The sequence below is a fragment of the Oncorhynchus mykiss genome, unplaced genomic scaffold (genome assembly GCF_013265735.2).
Source record: "Oncorhynchus mykiss isolate Arlee unplaced genomic scaffold, USDA_OmykA_1.1 un_scaffold_161, whole genome shotgun sequence".
NCBI lineage: Eukaryota > Metazoa > Chordata > Actinopteri > Salmoniformes > Salmonidae > Oncorhynchus > Oncorhynchus mykiss.
Window position 1 is genome coordinate 452501 of NW_023493667.1, and position 7500 is coordinate 460000.

The 7500-nt window shown below is 29.4% G+C and overlaps 1 protein-coding gene across 1 annotated transcript in view; it reads left to right on the plus strand.

The window, feature by feature from the left end:
* The window catches only part of LOC110517093 (multiple PDZ domain protein-like), a 159415-nt gene that overhangs the window by 137871 nt on the left and 14044 nt on the right, over positions 1 to 7500 (plus strand). The window lies entirely within an intron of this gene.

The following is a 7500-nucleotide window of genomic DNA, read 5'->3' on the forward strand; positions in this document are numbered from 1 at the left end:
TTTTTTTGTGAAGAATCAACAACAAGTGGGACACAATCATGAAGTGGAACAACATTTATTGGATATTTCGAGCTGTTTTGCAAGGAGGAATGGGAAAAAATGTCAGTCTCTCGATGTACAAAACTGATAGAGACATACCCCAAGCGACTTACAGCTGTAATCGCAGCAAAAGGTGGCGCTACAAAGTATTAACTTAAGGGGGCTGAATAATTTTGCACGTCCAATTTTTCAGTTTTTGATTTGTTAAAAAACTTTGAAATATCCAATAAATGTTGTTCCACTTCATGATTGTGTCCCACTTGTTGTTGATTCTTCACAAAAAAATACAGTTTTATATCTTTATGTTTGAAGCCTGAAATGTGGCAAAAGGTCGCAAAGTTCAAGGGGGCCGAATACTTTCGCAAGGCACTGTATATGGTGGTAGAGTATGTTGTTATATGTAATATATATGTTGTTATATGTAATATATATGTTGTTATATGTAATATATATGTTGTTATATGGAATATATATGTTGTTATATGTAATATATATGTTGTTATATGTAATATATATGTTGTTATATGTAATATATATGGTTGGTAGAGTCTATATGTAATATATATGGTTGGTAGAGTCTATATGTAATATATATGGTTGGTAGAGTCTATATGTAATATATATGGTGGTAGAGTCTATATGTTGTGTTACTCCAGGGTCTGTGTGACTCTCTGGGTCTGAGTGTAGCTGGTGAGGTTGGTAGAGTCTATATGTAATATATATGGGTGGTAGAGTCTATATGTAATATATATGGTTGGTAGAGTCTATATGTAATATATATGGTGGTAGAGTCTATATGTTGTGTTCCTCCAGGGTCCGTGTGACTCTCTGGGTCTGAGTGTAGCTGGTGGGGTTGGTAGAGTCTATATGTAATATATATGGTTGTTAGAGTCTATATGTAATATATATGGTTGGTAGAGTATGTTGTTATATGTAATATATATGTTGTTATATGTAATATATATGTTGTTATATGTAATATATATGGTTGGTAGAGTCTATATGTAATATATATGGTTGGTAGAGTCTATATGTAATATATATGGTTGGTAGAGTCTATATGTAATATATATGGTTGGCAGAGTCTATATGTAATATATATGGTGGTAGAGTCTATATGTTGTGTTCCTCCAGGGTCCATGTGACTCTCTGGGTCTGAGTGTAGCTGGTGGGGTTGGTAGAGTCTATATGTAATATATATGGTTGTTAGAGTCTATATGTAATATATATGGTTGTTAGAGTCAATATGTAATATATATGGTTGGTAGAGTCTATATGTAATATATATGGTTGGTAGAGTCTATATGTAATATATATGGTTGGTAGAGTCTATATGTAATATATATGGTTGTTAGAGTCTATATGTAATATATATGGTTGGTAGAGTCTATATGTAATATATATGGTGGTAGAGTATGTTATTATATGTAATATATATGGTTGGTAGAGTCTATATGTAATATATATGGTGGTAGAGTCTATATGTAATATATATGGTGGTAGAGTCTATATGTTGTGTTCCTCCAGGGTCCATGTGACTCTCTGGGTCTGAGTGTAGCTGGTGGGGTTGGTAGAGTCTATATGTAATATATATGGTTGTTAGAGTCTATATGTAATATATATGGTTGTTAGAGTCTATATGTAATATATATGGTTGGTAGAGTCTATATGTAATATATATGGTTGGTAGAGTCTATATGTAATATATATGGTTGGTAGAGTCTATATGTAATATATATGGTGGTAGAGTCTACATGTAATATATATGGTTGTTAGAGTCTATATGTAATATATATGTTGTTATATGTAATATATATGTTGTTATATGTAATATATATGTTGTTATATGTAATATATATGGTGGTAGAGTCTATGTTGTTATATGTAATATATATGGTGGTAGAGTCTATGTTGTTATATGTAATATATATGTTGTTATATGTAATATATATGTTGTTATATGTAATATATATGGTGGTAGAGTCTATGTTGTTATATGTAATATATATGTTGTTATATGTAATATATATGTTGTTATATGTAATACATATGGTTGGTAGAGTCTATATGTAATATATATGGTTGTTAGAGTCTATATGTAATATATATGGTTGTTAGAGTCTATATGTAATATATATGGTTGGTAGAGTCTATATGTAATATATATGGTTGGTAGAGTCTATATGTAATATATATGGTTGTTAGAGTCTATATGTAATATATATGGTTGGTAGAGTCTATATGTAATATATATGGTGGTAGAGTATGTTATTATATGTAATATATATGGTTGGTAGAGTCTATATGTAATATATATGGTGGTAGAGTCTATATGTAATATATATGGTGGTAGAGTCTATATGTTGTGTTCCTCCAGGGTCCATGTGACTCTCTGGGTCTGAGTGTAGCTGGTGGGGTTGGTAGAGTCTATATGTAATATATATGGTTGTTAGAGTCTATATGTAATATATATGGTTGTTAGAGTCTATATGTAATATATATGGTTGGTAGAGTCTATATGTAATATATATGGTTGGTAGAGTCTATATGTAATATATATGGTTGTTAGAGTCTATATGTAATATATATGGCTGGTAGAGTCTATATGTAATATATATGGTTGGTAGAGTCTATATGTAATATATATGGTGGTAGAGTATGTTATTATATGTAATATATATGGTTGGTAGAGTCTATATGTAATATATATGGTGGTAGAGTCTATATGTAATATATATGGTGGTAGAGTCTATATGTTGTGTTCCTCCAGGGTCCATGTGACTCTCTGGGTCTGAGTGTAGCTGGTGGGGTTGGTAGAGTCTATATGTAATATATATGGTTGTTAGAGTCTATATGTAATATATATGGTTGTTAGAGTCTATATGTAATATATATGGTTGGTAGAGTCTATATGTAATATATATGGTTGGTAGAGTCTATATGTAATATATATGGTTGTTAGAGTCTATATGTAATATATATGGTTGGTAGAGTCTATATGTAATATATATGGTGGTAGAGTATGTTGTTATATGTAATATATATGTTGTTATATGTAATATATATGTTGTTATATGTAATATATATGTTGTTATATGTAATATATATGGTGGTAGAGTCTATGTTGTTATATGTAATATATATGGTGGTAGAGTCTATGTTGTTATATGTAATATATATGTTGTTATATGTAATATATATGTTGTTATATGTAATATATATGGTGGTAGAGTCTATGTTGTTATATGTAATATATATGTTGTTATATGTAATATATATGTTGTTATATGTAATACATATGTTGTTTTTTTTAATATATATGGTGGTAGAGTATGTTGTTATATGTAATATATATGGTTGGTAGAGTCTATATGTAATATATATGGTGGTAGAGTCTACATGTAATATATATGGTTGGTAGAGTCTATATGTAATATATATGTTGTTATATGTAATATATATGTTGTTATATATAATATATATGGTGGTAGAGTCTATGTTGTTATATGTAATATATATGGTGGTAGAGTCTATGTTGTTATATGGAATGTATATGTTGTTATATGTAATATATATGTTGTTATATGTAATATATATGTTGTTATATGTAATATATATGTTGTTATATGTAATATATATGGTGGTAGAGTATGTTGTTATATGTAATATATATGGTGGTAGAGTCTATGTTGTTATATGTAATATATATGTTGTTATATGTAATATATATGTTGTTATATGTAATATATATGGTTGGTAGAGTCTATATGTAATATATATGGTTGTTAGAGTCTATATGTAATATATATGGTTGGTAGAGTCTATATGTAATATATATGGTTGTTAGAGTCTATATGTAATATATATGGTTGGTAGAGTCTATATGTAATATATATGGTTGGTAGAGTCTATATGTAATATATATGGTGGTAGAGTCTATATGTAAAATATATCGTGGTAGAGTATGTTATTATATGTAATATATATGGTGGTAGAGTCTATATGTTGTGTTACTCCAGGGTCCGTGTGACTCTCTGGGTCTGAGTGTAGCTGGTGAGGTTGGTAGAGTCTATATGTTGTGTTCCTCCAGGGTCCGTGTGACTCTCTGGGTCTGAGTGTAGCTGGTGGGGTTGGTAGAGTCTATATGTAATATATATGGTTGGTAGAGTCTATATGTAATATATATGGTGGTAGAGTCTATATGTAATATATATGGTTGGTAGAGTCTATATGTAATATATATGGTGGTAGAGTCTATATGTTGTGTTCCTCCAGGGTCCGTGTGACTCTCTGGGTCTGAGTGTAGCTGGTGGGGTTGGTAGAGTCTATATGTTGTGTTCCTCCAGGGTCCATGTGACTCTCTGGGTCTGAGTGTAGCTGGTGGGGTTGGTAGAGTCTATATGTAATATATATGGTTGTTAGAGTCTATATGTAATATATATGGTGGTAGAGTATGTTGTTATATGTAATATATATGGTGGTAGAGTATGTTGTTATATGGAATATATATGTTGTTATATGTAATATATATGTTGTTATATGTAATATATATGGTGGTAGAGTCTATGTTGTTATATGGAATGTATATGTTGTTATATGTAATATATATGTTGTTATATGTAATATATATGTTGTTATATGTAATATATATGGTTGGTAGAGTCTATATGTAATATATATGGTTGTTAGAGTCTATATGTAATATATATGGTTGGTAGAGTCTATATGTAATATATATGGTTGTTAGAGTCTATATGTAATATATATGGTTGGTAGAGTCTATATGTAATATATATGGTGGTAGAGTCTACATGTAATATATATGGTTGTTAGAGTCTATATGTAATATATATGTTGTTATATGTAATATATATGTTGTTATATGTAATATATATGTTGTTATATGTAATATATATGGTGGTAGAGTCTATGTTGTTATATGTAATATATATGGTGGTAGAGTCTATGTTGTTATATGTAATATATATGTTGTTATATGTAATATATATGTTGTTATATGTAATATATATGGTGGTAGAGTCTATGTTGTTATATGTAATATATATGTTGTTATATGTAATATATATGTTGTTATATGTAATACATATGTTGTTTTTTTTAATATATATGGTGGTAGAGTATGTTGTTATATGTAATATATATGGTTGGTAGAGTCTATATGTAATATATATGGTGGTAGAGTCTACATGTAATATATATGGTTGTTAGAGTCTATATGTAATATATATGTTGTTATATGTAATATATATGTTGTTATATGTAATATATATGTTGTTATATGTAATATATATGGTGGTAGAGTCTATGTTGTTATATGTAATATATATGGTGGTAGAGTCTATGTTGTTATATGTAATATATATGTTGTTATATGTAATATATATGTTGTTATATATAATATATATGGTGGTAGAGTCTATGTTGTTATATGTAATATATATGGTGGTAGAGTCTATGTTGTTATATGGAATGTATATGTTGTTATATGTAATATATATGTTGTTATATGTAATATATATGTTGTTATATGTAATATATATGTTGTTATATGTAATATATATGGTGGTAGAGTATGTTGTTATATGTAATATATATGGTGGTAGAGTCTATGTTGTTATATGTAATATATATGTTGTTATATGTAATATATATGTTGTTATATGTAATATATATGGTTGGTAGAGTCTATATGTAATATATATGGTTGTTAGAGTCTATATGTAATATATATGGTTGGTAGAGTCTATATGTAATATATATGGTTGTTAGAGTCTATATGTAATATATATGGTTGGTAGAGTCTATATGTAATATATATGGTTGGTAGAGTCTATATGTAATATATATGGTGGTAGAGTCTATATGTAAAATATATCGTGGTAGAGTATGTTATTATATGTAATATATATGGTGGTAGAGTCTATATGTTGTGTTACTCCAGGGTCCGTGTGACTCTCTGGGTCTGAGTGTAGCTGGTGAGGTTGGTAGAGTCTATATGTTGTGTTCCTCCAGGGTCCGTGTGACTCTCTGGGTCTGAGTGTAGCTGGTGGGGTTGGTAGAGTCTATATGTAATATATATGGTTGGTAGAGTCTATATGTAATATATATGGTGGTAGAGTCTATATGTAATATATATGGTTGGTAGAGTCTATATGTAATATATATGGTGGTAGAGTCTATATGTTGTGTTCCTCCAGGGTCCGTGTGACTCTCTGGGTCTGAGTGTAGCTGGTGGGGTTGGTAGAGTCTATATGTTGTGTTCCTCCAGGGTCCATGTGACTCTCTGGGTCTGAGTGTAGCTGGTGGGGTTGGTAGAGTCTATATGTAATATATATGGTTGTTAGAGTCTATATGTAATATATATGGTGGTAGAGTATGTTGTTATATGTAATATATATGGTGGTAGAGTATGTTGTTATATGGAATATATATGTTGTTATATGTAATATATATGTTGTTATATGTAATATATATGGTGGTAGAGTCTATGTTGTTATATGGAATGTATATGTTGTTATATGTAATATATATGTTGTTATATGTAATATATATGTTGTTATATGTAATATATATGGTTGGTAGAGTCTATATGTAATATATATGGTTGGTAGAGTCTATATGTAATATATATGGTTGGTAGAGTCTATATGTAATATATATGGTTGGTAGAGTCTATATGTAATATATATGGTTGGTAGAGTCTATATGTAATATATATGGTTGGTAGAGTCTATATGTAATATATATGGTTGGTAGAGTCTATATGTAATATATATGGTTGGTAGAGTCTATATGTAATATATATGGTTGGTAGAGTCTATATGTAATATATATGGTTGTTAGAGTCTATATGTAATATATATGGTTGGTAGAGTCTATATGTAATATATATGGTTGTTAGAGTCTATATGTAATATATATGGTTGGTAGAGTCTATATGTAATATATATGGTTGGTAGAGTCTATATGTAATATATATGGTGGTAGAGTCTATATGTAAAATATATCGTGGTAGAGTATGTTATTATATGTAATATATATGGTGGTAGAGTCTATATGTTGTGTTACTCCAGGGTCCGTGTGACTCTCTGGGTCTGAGTGTAGCTGGTGAGGTTGGTAGAGTCTATATGTTGTGTTACTCCAGGGTCTGTGTGACTCTCTGGGTCTGAGTGTAGCTGGTGAGGTTGGTAGAGTCTATATGTAATATATATGGGTGGTAGAGTCTATATGTAATATATATGGTGGTAGAGTCTACATGTAATATATATGGGTGGTAGAGTCTATATGTAATATATATGGTTGGTAGAGTCTATATGTAATATATATGGTTGGTAGAGTCTATATGTAATATATATGGTTGGTAGAGTCTATATGTAATATATATGGTTGGTAGAGTCTATATGTAATATATATGGTGGTAGAGTCTATATGTTGTGTTCC